The following is a 12500-nucleotide window of genomic DNA, read 5'->3' on the forward strand; positions in this document are numbered from 1 at the left end:
CTTTGCTTTCACAGACAACTTTGGGTATATTCCACAGATTAAAAGCTAGCTGATTTTCATGACTGCAGCAAGAACAGACGTTTCTTTTGTTTGGTATACAAAATTAATAAAGCCTGAATCACTCTCATTAATGTCTTTTTCAAGTGAAGAAAAATGATCTGTGACGTCACGCGAAGTTTACCAAAACCCACAATGGCCTTTATTGCATCTACTGCTTGTGGGCCATGCATAGCAGCGTGTAAGCATACTGTAAATATTATCAGCTCTTCCAAACAAACTCTTGCTTCATAATTTTGCTTCCTAAAATTTACTATAAAACTAAGGAAAACAGTCGTTAGCTGGGTTTGGGAAATAATGAGAACAAGTTATGCTTTGAAAAGTACAAAGGCATAAAGTGAAATACATACTAAGAAAACGTACACATAGTTAGAAATAATAAGAATAACAGACCTATCTTGCAATTGCAGTGCTTTTTGATAGAACATAAATCAATATGAAATGTTAACGCCAAATAAATGTGAACAACTCGTAATTTGCCGTCGTCACGGTAAGCAGCATTTTTCCATTTAATTGACTTCTGTCATGATACAGGAATCATAAATCGAACAACCCATTAAGAAACCAGAAGGGCGATAGCACGCGAACTTTGCTATCAACACCGGCGCCAAGTGCCGTTCGTTTACGAGAGAGAGAGAGAGAGAGAGAGAGAGAGAGAGAGAGAGAGAGAGAGAGAGAGGAGAAAAAAGCCGACTCTTTAATTGCTGCTTCTCCTCTCTATTCCCGTCACTGAACTCTGCTTGGGTTTAAATGCTCTCTAAGGTTTGTCCACACGATATCGATCACCGATTACAGAATCACTCTCGTTCCCCGCAAATAGCTTTCTTGTGTAACACTTCATTTTGCCAGATTGGGTAAAAATGAAATTACTGCATTAAGATAAGCCGATATCATACAATGTAAGAGACTGTTTGTTAAATTAAAAGGAATTGTTAATCAATCGGGAGCTTCCTAAACGTAGGGATATATATATAATGCACACACACACACACACACACACACACACATATATATATATATATATATATATATATATATATATATATATATATATATATATATATATATATATATATATGTCTATACTGTAAAGAATGTGAAAATTATTTCCAGAAAATGGCAGAAAAAAGACTTGAATGATCTCATAGGCTACACACCATTGAACGGGAAAGCAAAACCCAGATTTCTGTGCAGGTAGGAGAGTATATGACAGATGAAAGCTAGCTTTCGCATCATCATGGACGTCTTTTGGATGAAAAATCGACCGTCTTTGACTTTAACGTTTTGCTCCTCTGGTGCTATAGTTTTCTTAAAACATTAGTTTGTTCTGCAAAAAAATATTTGCTGTGGGCACTGAGAGATTAAATACAAGTATGTTATCTCAGGCACAAATAAATGTCTCTCGTATTTTGGTAATTTTTCTTATTACTGCTTCTCTCTCTCTCTCTCTTTTCGCCTTTCCAGACTCCATACTTTACCATGAAATCCGTCTCTCCAGGGGCTAGTGCCGTCAGAGCACCAATATAGGCATCACTATATGGTATTTGCAGAGTCCTTTCGACTTCTGGCTGAACCCATTCTTTACCTTTATATTTTACCTTCATTTCCGCTTCCTTTCTTCAGCCTTGCTGTTCAACCACTCTAACTATAACTTCTTACTGCAACTGTGGGGTTTCCTCCCGCTGTCTTCAGCTCTGAATTGCCAACAGTGCCCTGGTGCTTTGCTTCACAGCCTAAATTTTGTAAATCAAATAAAATCATTATCTCTCTCTCTCTCTCTCTCTCTCTCTCTCTCTCTCTCTCTCTGCCTGTCTATCTGTCTGTCTGTATCTCTCTCTTCCGTCTGCTAGCCTTCATTTCTTAACACAAGCCTTCTCTCTCTCTCTCTCTCTCTCTCTCTCTCTCTCTCTCTCTCTCTCTCTCTCTCTCTCTCTCTTTATTGTGGTTTCTTGCATTTGACATTTACTTTCACGAAATAAATTAATTTGATCCGTAATTATTAGTCCAACGTCCAAGAACATAGCCAAGAAAAACTTTCTGGTCAAGGCTAACTCAGAGCATGTAAGAAATAGAAAGTAAGTGAACGAGACAATGGGCGAAATCTGCAGTTCCTGAACTTGTGAAACAAGCAGAAATTTGTCTTAAAACTTTATCCAAGAGCTGAATTTCAAATTTCCCTTACATGTATAAACAAACTTTGGTAATTAAGTATGAATGATGGATCAGTAAAAGAACTGATCAAAAAATATTATTTCTTGTTATTTCTAAATTTTCTCTGCGGCCAGCACAAGTTGCTCCAAAACTTGAACTTTTTGGACCAGAAACGATGACCAACTGCCGCGTTATCATAGACTTTATAGACGGTATTCACGCTGGCTTTATCACGTCATGCGGCAAGTGGTTGCCACCCCATTCATCTTAGTGGTTATATTATTACTCATTTTCTTTGTTAGTTAGTTCATTGTTCATCTGATGACTCTTAAACTAGTCTTCCTTATTTCTGATAGTGCACCAGCCTCCAAGCTTCATTCGTCGGAAACCTTTAAAAACTACTCCATAGTGAGTTAAGAACAGAGGTCCACTGAACATAGGAAGGGATAATGTCAGTTCCTTTCAAAACTTGATCTTTTGGTGGCGTCACCCCTCCCTCCCTCCCTTCCCCCACTCCCTCCCTGAGCTTGCATCAGCAGCACCGTCATAGCGCTTTTCTGCATCTGTTTTCAATCAGCTCGTTACACGGTAACAATCATTTGCCTTTTTGAAAAGGGTTTTCTATCAGCTTTTGTCAGAAGTTTTTGTTAAACGTTGTCTTAATTCCCGTTTCAGTATTGCAAATTGTTTTTGAAACTTCGCGAGAATTCCTAAGCATTATTACTTGTAGATTTAAAGAAAATGAATGGCTAATTAACGTAAAGCGGACTACTAAGGACCTCATATTTATTTCAAGCTCTTCTGTTTTATTACAAAAGGTTTTTCACTTCAGATAAATATAGCGTCAATATGAGTCAGCTATTGACCTCATTGAACAGAGGCTGTACTAAAAGAAATCCACGCCTATTTGATGCTTTAGGGATTATAAAACCATAGTGCAAACTTTAAAAGTCCAGTCAATGAAAGGAGCCAAATCATGAAAAGCGGTTTAATAAATCAAGCATGGATTTGTTTGAGACATTTAATACCAGTTCTTTCTGAGAATCAGAATTATAAGAATGTCATTATGATTCTGTCTCCAAAATCATATCATGATCGTATATCCGGGTACACACAACACTAACGAATCAGTCATACGAAATGTATCTTACACAGCAAGAGAGAGGCACTATGGGATTTCCAACAAAATTCATAACCTCTAAATTGTGCTGCTTGCGACAGTATCTCTGCTTCACAGACCCGAAAAGCACAAATCTTGATCGAGCTGAGATGAAAAAGCTTGTCATGATTATTTTAAAAACCTTATTAGGGGTCATTATGTACCTTATCGAATTGTATATCACGAAATGATCATTTCTTCTCATGCCTCCACACGCGGCAATGGAAAGCAAGAAAGAGAAAAAGCTATCTTAAAAAGAAGTTGATTAACTATTCTTAAGCCAATTTCTAATTCCCGATGACGCAATGCTTTTCTTTCAATTAAAGAACAAAGTAGAGATTACCTAATTCCGTTTCTGATATCTGTTACGGGAAGATATTTATGAAATAAAAATTACTATTACCAAGGATTCTCTTTTATTTGTTTGTTTAATGAAGATGAATAATGGGAACACTAGTGGCTTATTTCATTACTTTCTTCATGCTGTGATAGTATTAGTGACAAAATCTACAAGGAAGATTTGTTTCAGAAATATTTTCCTGGCCTACCATTATATCCTTGGCCAGATCGCGTGACACAGCGTCTCACTTTAAAAATCTTGTTTTCTGTAGACTAATTAGTTTTTATATTCCTGAATGTTAAACGTCACTCATGATGTAAACTTAAGTCATTTTCAGAGGCATTAGTTATGAAACAGACGCCGAAACGACAGCCTCTTAAGTATCCGACATGAAAATAGGCTTCAGTTCCTAGAAATTGAACTTATCAGTGATAAGAATTTGGAAAGTCAAACGGACTGACGTAATCCTCACCGCATGCAGCAGATGTTCTTTCAGGCGATTCCCAAAATTTCACTTTATACTATACGGTATGTAGGCCATACATGATTAGGGGTATTCCACAGCTCCATTAATTCATGTAGAATATACATTACAGACAGAATACTAAACTAACGCTTCTCCCTCTCTCTAAAATAGAATGCAATCGCACTGATTACTTCACCACCTCTTTCTCTCTCTCTCTCTCTCTCTCTCTCTCTCTCTCTCTCTCTCTCTCTCTCTTCCATTTCCAAAAAGGCCATGTACAGCACGCCCAGTGTAAAAGAGCCCTTCCTCTATCCTCCCCTCTGGGATGGTCTCTCTCTCTCTCTCTCTCTCTCTCTCTCTCTCTCTCTCCCTCGGGATCGTCTCCAGCGCCAAGAGCTGCCCGCACTCTTTCATCCATTGACATTAATTATCCTTAATGAACCTGTACTCTCCTAATGCCCGACATGCGGTCGGTGTTCCTGTCGGAGCGATCTCTGTTGGACTCGGGCGTGTCTGTATGTGTGTGCGCATGCGCACGTACGAGGTCGTGCATGTAAGTCGTTATATATACAGCTGGACTTCGGGATATGAAAGACTCTGCTCATACTCAATGACGAAGCTGAAGACGCTGCGCTGAATGAACTTGCCGGTGGCTGTGATTCCGTATCGCCTTGCATGATAAGTATACCAAGTCTATAATGAGGATTTGCTGCTTTATATATAAGTTGTTTAAAACTACTAAGTTTAATATTTGTTCCGAGAATATCGGAAGTATGTAATGCCTGCAGTTGTAGATCGTATCATATGAAATGTGTCGTTTTTTCTCTTCTTTGCACATCTGCTGCAAAGTCATTATATGCTTTTAAGAACTTGCATACGGGAATGAAAATCCATCCTCAAGGTGAGCTTATAACCAGGTAAATGCGTGCAAAGGAGTGCGTGCCCTCAGATATGTGCCGTATTTAAGCCTGCAGGTATAATCACACTTACATACTTTCCATTATGTGAATATACGCAAAGACATACTTGCACAGATACAAACTCCAAATACAGGTAACAGGTCCAAGTGCATATAAATAAGTTACATAAGTGTCATTTCTGGGATGACCTTCATCACCTGTTACGTGCACTTTTTAAGTTTGCTATAAGCATAGTAATAGCCACATTCCCATAACAGAGGAGTAACGAAAATTAATTCTTTTTAGAAAAAAGGCAAGTTCGTAGGATTGAGGTTTATTGCTTACGACAAGTTTCTTTCTACAATTTCATCCGACAAACCAAGATGGCAGATATTATATCCTTCCCAACGCTTTGAACGAAATTTCTTGTCCGTCGTTTGCATCACTTCTTTTACAAAAAAGACGAAATGAAAATACTTCTTTTACATCAGCAAGGTATCCGACGATAAAAGCAGGCCCAAAACATAGTTTTTTTTTTATGCAGGTATGATTTTGGGGTGCATAATGTAAGATTATTCTATCCAGGCAAGTAACAAAGCCTAACTTCCAATAAACATCCTGGTTGCAGAGATGGCCACCAGATACAGATTATCATTATTTTGCCACTGGAAGACTTACAATTAATATGCAAAGAAGAGCCGCACAACATTCCAGTGCTACTTTGTACAGAGATCTATAAATAACTTCGCTAAAAGGTAAGACATTTTACTTAGGCGCCAGAGTTGATAACGTTTCTTCCATTCACACTTATCAGCTGGGTACTAGGGGGAAAAGTAGGCAAGCCCAGAAAAGACCTTATGGGCTGCAAAATCCTGCCATTATCAAGGAATATCAATTTAATTTATACAGAAAACATAATCTTTATCTTACTGTGGAAAATCTTGTTAGGATTTTTGCAAATAGCTAGGCAATCTGTACTACAAAGGCAAGATGAGGTGCCATAAACCGCCTCCTTTTTGGTAAATATTGTCTATCAGCGCTTCAATCTCAAAATTGAAAAAGAAATTTATCTTACTTATAAATTCACAGATAATGTCGGCTGAAAACAATGGATCGTTTCATAAAGCCTGTGGCACGATACAGCTCGCCTCCAGTCAGTCGAACCAGCTGTGAATGGGTACCAGCGTAAGCTGGGTCAAGAAAAGGTCACCACCTTCTCAAAAACGGGGAAAAAACTATGAAAAAATTTACGTTCACGCCTTTTGGTTTCTGAGAAAATATTATGAACGAAATGAAAAGCTCTCGTCTTAAAGAGGAGGATACTTAATCGTCCTTATGCCAACGGAATCTGGCATTCCTTTGTTGTCACCCATGCAACTACTTACCAGACCCAAAGTAGCTTATCCTAACTACGCGTGTTGACTGACTTATGATATAAATATATATATATATATATATATATATATATATATATATATATATATATATATATATATATATATATATATATATATATATATATATATATATATAATATACATCCGCAAGTATTAATCAACATTTACCGTTTAATATCGTATTCACTATATTTACGTCACGAACAACTTCCACCCGAAGGGAATAACAATTGGTAAGTGCATCCACCCCGACAAGGATATGAACCAGGGGGGCCTTAGGTTAAGAAAGAACAGTAAACAGTTGACTTTGCCACTTGGCCGCCAAGAGAAATGTGAGTTGATATCAAATCTGCTGTACATATTTCGGTCAAATTCAGGTTCTTCCCTTACAATCAATATCAACCCATTTCTACCATGGCAGTTGATTGATTAGATTGTAACACTTGGCTAATTATAGATCTTTATCACATACACGCGTGACTTAATTATGTTCACACAAATTAAGCAACAAGTATCGCTTAATATTAAATGCAACAATATACCTTGGGAATAATGTACACCCAAGGGGAGTTATATATAACTGGTAAGTGGCAGATATCACAGTGAACAGAACCAACAGTTTATCGTTGTATCTTAAATAAAGCCCCAGGTTTGAATTTTCGCCTGGGGCATTCGCGTTTATTAGATATAATCTGATATTGAACATTGTTGTAACTCAAAACACACATACACACACACACACACACACACACACACACACATATATATATATATATATATATATATATATATATATATATATATATATATATATATATATATATACAGTATATGTATGTGTGTGTGTATAACTGAATCACCAAAATGTGGAACGTGATGAATATATAAATAAAGACAAAATCCATGAAGGAAAGAGAAACAATGGAGTGCTGCGAGGCCTTTCGACTGTCGTCCATTACTGTACTTAGTTAAGTAAAGGACTACAGTTGAAAGGCCTCATAGCACTCCATTGTTTCTTTACTATTTTGTGTATATATATATATATATATATATATATATATATATATATATATATATATATATATATATATATGTATATATATTTTTATATATAGTAAAAATCAATGTTAAATCTGCTGCTTTTTATAACTGCAGAACATCATTTCGTCTAGAGAACTAAATCATAAATTTTTATCAGAAAATGAATTGATTGGTCATCATTTGATTAGTGAGTAATATATATATATATATATATATATATATATATATATATATATATATATATATATATATATATATATATATATATATATATATATATATATATATATATATATATATATATATATATATAATACGTTGATGGTATATCTTTCCAAAGTGTTGTTATATTTACTGTTCTAATTATCATGTATTCTGTGTAATAATGATAAGTATGTAAAAATGTCTTTGCAACAAGTATTTGACTTTTGCCTCGGGATAACATTACAATAACTAGCGCTGAATAATCCCTCGGATTCCAGTGCTTGGCCTCAATCCTCAATTTCATATTCCATTCCATCCCACATTAGGATAACTTTTGACTGTAATATAAAGTCAGTATTCATCACACTGAAACCAGCGCTACACCATGTCAGGAGTGTAAACAAACATACGGTTAGGTTTGTCCGATAAGGTAACATAAGTTAGGTCTGTGAAAGTATAGCCTACACCCAAGTATAGCCTAAGAATTCTGTAGCCAGAGAAAGGGATTTAGGTAGGTGTTGTGAGGAGCAAGGTAAAACACAATATAAAGAAAGACTGGTTTAGCCTAGATTGAATTTTAGTAGGAATTCATTTAAACTAGACTTAACACAGAACTTCCAATGTAGCCTATATCACAGAAATCCCAGTGTAGCCTATGTCAAAGAACTCCCAGTGTAGCCTGCGTCAAACAACTACAAGTGTAGCCTATGTCACATAACTCCCAGTGTAGCCTATGTCAAAGAACTCCCAGTATAGCCTATGTCAAACAACTCCCAGTGAAGCCTATGTCACAGAACTTCTAGTGTAGCCTATGTCCAACAACTCCCAGTGTAGTCTATGTCAAATAACTTCCAGTGCAACCTATATCAAACAACTCCCAATGTATCCTACGTCAAACAACTCCCAGTGTAGTGTATGTAGTCTATGTCCAGACAACTCCCATTGTAGCCTACGTTAAAGAACTCCCAGTGTAGCCTATGTCAAACAACTCCCAATGTAGCCTATGTCACAGAACTCCCAGTGTAGCCCATGTCAAACAACTCCTATTGCAGGACATAGCGAGAGCTTTGGAAATGGCACAAACATAGAAGTTATAGGTTCATCACAAGTGGCTGTACAGTATAGTGATCAGGAAATAGGCAAGTTACCATTGTCAGTAGTCAAAGGTAAGGGACAAACCTTACTGGCCTAGTTTGGTTAAGGTGAATAAAATTAGACTGGCCTAGTATTCTAGGGATACAGGTACAAAACAGAAATGATATCAATAACTAACCTAACCTCATGGCATTACTATGTTTTAATGCTCATATATACATTTCGTACAAATATTAAAAGACCACCTTTCCTCTTCCACAGGTAACCGTTGAGTACAGATTAAAGAAATAGCATACTGTACAACACAATACCCTACCTACAGTGAAGGCTAACTGCACAGTACATGCATTTGTTCATGTTTCTGAAGTACGTCACTTAGGAGATTTAAAGAGTCCTACAGAGGTTCATGATATGAATATCACTGAGTACTGTAGATATTGAATAACTTGCAGAGAGCTGTCATTGCTGAGTGTATTTCTAAAACCTGCAATAGCATTGCTGTTATAAAATTAGTGATTTAATTTTTGGCAATAATTTTAGATGATCAGTCAAACACTTGCCTGTGCTGAAATTCATATTTGAACAACTACAGTTAATGACTGAATAAATTTGATTATTCATCAGAGCTGGTAATATTGTCTTCTTTGTTTTGTAATTGTTCCCTTCAAAGTTACAGACTCTTGAGAGATAAGAAATTCCTAATATTGCCGAAGTACTCTACCATCAGGAGTGTGTCTCCAAACAGTTTACCCCAGCGTCAGAACAAAATGACTCTCATTTTCTGATGTACATTAAGAATAAATGTAAATCATTGCTACCCAGTGACAAAACAGTGGTACTGACGGTGGATGAAACTTACTTGAAACCATATGTTGACAATAAAGGCGGAAATATACCAGGAATAATTGGCTTGGCCAGAAAGATACAAATAAAACAATGAAGTTCCCACGGTTCTCCTTTGATGGAAATCATATTTTAGAAAATGTAATTCATTATGCACCATTCAGCTCTGAATAAACTTAATTAGATAGAAGGTGGTTTACTCTTGAAACATTATTATAATCTGTCATGAAAAGCGTTCTCCTCACCCACCTTTGAGAAACAAAGTGTTCATTTAGCTCTTCACAAATATTAGTGAGTATCTCATCCAAGCTTTACTAACTCTTGGAAAAAATCACTGTTTCTCCTTTTTATTCAGAAGTTGCAGATTATGTAATTTTTTTTTAACATTACATTTGATGAACAATAATGAATGCAAAATCCCCATATAAAGGTCAAAGGTTAAATAATAAATATGCTGCTCCAATAAGTAATGAAGGTAATTGTACAGAAAAAAATAGCAAAATTAATAGTATTGGTTTTGTAAAGACGTCAGACATCTTTTCCCATTAATCACGATCATGTATCGCATCTATCAACGCAGCAAGAATCTCATGTATATATTTTTATGTAGAATTTCCTGGCCTTTTCGCCATTATATATTTTATCACTGTATGTACCTTATGTCCCTTATTATTGCTATTTGACTGACTGTCAACAAACACAAATTGCTCTCACTCAGCCTGCGGGTCACGGCAATCAAAGGTCGGGCACTTCGTTTCCGTCCGCACGCTGCTATGTATACCTTTGCCCAGGTAAATAAATTAGTCAGTACCCAGTTCTGTCTCTTTGACCTCACAGTTTCTGACATTTTATTGAATAATTATTGTCCCCAAGAAAATAACTATATTGTAGCTAATAAAAAGTTGAATAAAAAGAGAAAGTTAAAAACTTCAACTACCAAATAATAGCTGTATGTAAAAGACAATAGTTAAGGTATTTCATTCACATATAGTAGAGTAAACCAATGCACTGCCGTCTTGTAATTTAACGTTAACACTATGTATAAACATTTTTTAATACAATGATAAACATGTTTGCACTTCGGTATGTACAGTACTATATTGTAACTTTAAATAAATTGTTTTGGTTCAGTATTTTATATTAATCTCTTAACCTGTGTTTCGAGTTAATATTACGTGGTGTACACAAATTAGTGTAAACGAAAAAAATAAATAAACTAATTACCATAACTGACAAGCAACAAATTGTCTATTTTGGTGACGTTTTGTTTACATTTCTCTCGTTTGGGAAAGTAGTCAGTGCTAGCGACTCGGACTACCGTTGCTTACGTCACAATACATCGAACAGGCCTTGTCTCTCGGAGGTCTTGATTTCACCCACTTATCCATCAAATTACGTCACATTGTTTTGACGTGATTGGCGAACGTCATTTGCGTGGGCGTTCTGTCGACTCGGAATTTGAAATTATTGGCGCCGCTCATCAGATCAACCAAGTCGAAACGTTTATTTCTTGTAACTAGGCCTCTTTTTGAATATGATTGAAATCACCCAATAATAAACAGGTTTTCATTCGGATCTTACTTCAGAACCAATGAAAACAAGTCATTTATTTCATTAGCCTACTAATTTTCCGTTGATTATTTTAAATTTCACCCATGACTGATAATGCGGCAATATGTCTGTAATTCTTATCATTCGCACCATGGACGCCGCGTGTAATGGGTGTGAATTTACACAGTATTAGTGCATCAGGAAATTTTTCGAACAATATGACGAAGCCTTATCTTTTTTAAGAAGTCACGGGGTTCTTCCAAGTTCTGTTACTTACCCGAAGCATTCCAAGCCCTGTACTTTAAGATCAGGTAAGAATTTGTGGAGCTGCAATAGTAGTGTTTCTCTCCCAAAATCGAAAAAACGAAAGGTTTGTAGCTATACTGTTAGTGACTTTGAAGGAAACTTATCTTGAAAGAGTTCATTTTCCTCCATGGAAGTTAGTTTTATTATATATGAGTGACTCTCAAAAACGTAATGTACACGGCATGAAATTGTAACCTATAGTTTTGAAAAGAGCTCATCAAATCGCAACTTAAAAGGTAAGACAACACCACCACCCCCCCCCCCAATAGCTAACAGGGCAAAATTGTAGCCAGTCAACACCTCTAGGTTATGTGGTATTATTTTTTATTGTCAACTTGTAAAATTTTACTGGCTATTGGATGTTCTGCAAGTGTCGTAAGCCTACGTGTTAGCCTACCTTGATCTGTGTATGGCAAATATATTTTTTCGATGTTTTCTTGGCATTTTCAATTATTCCATTCTAGATTCCAGCCAGAATTAATTCATTTTCTGTACTTTCCGTAATTACACCGTCAAGTACTCTGTACTTGAAATGTAAGAGGTTTAGCAACTTGACAACGAATGATATCGGGTTGAAATCTTGAATGGGACGATTGAAAACAGCAAGAAAACAGTCGAAAAAATATGTTTGTCATGTGGAATTAGAGTTCGGACCGGAAACGAACTTTTACCCAAAGTTTGTTTGGACTCCAGAATGTCAAGAATCATTTGAGAAGATTAAAGCCATTTTAACTTCAAGACCAGTACTTCAAGGTCCAGACTTCAATAAGAAGTTTGCGATACAAGTTGATGCATCTGACTGTGGAAATGAAGCTGTTCTACTGCAAGAAGATGATAGTGCTATTTTACATCCTGTTTGTTTCACGCCTTCAAAGTTAAAAAAGCATTAGAGAATGTATTTAACAATAGAAAGAGAAACATTAGCATTAATCACACCATTGAAAAAGTTTGAAGTGTATGTGAACAGGCCCAAGAATGAAGAAATTTTAGT

Source organism: Macrobrachium rosenbergii, chromosome 28 (genome assembly GCF_040412425.1).
Source record: "Macrobrachium rosenbergii isolate ZJJX-2024 chromosome 28, ASM4041242v1, whole genome shotgun sequence".
NCBI lineage: Eukaryota > Metazoa > Arthropoda > Malacostraca > Decapoda > Palaemonidae > Macrobrachium > Macrobrachium rosenbergii.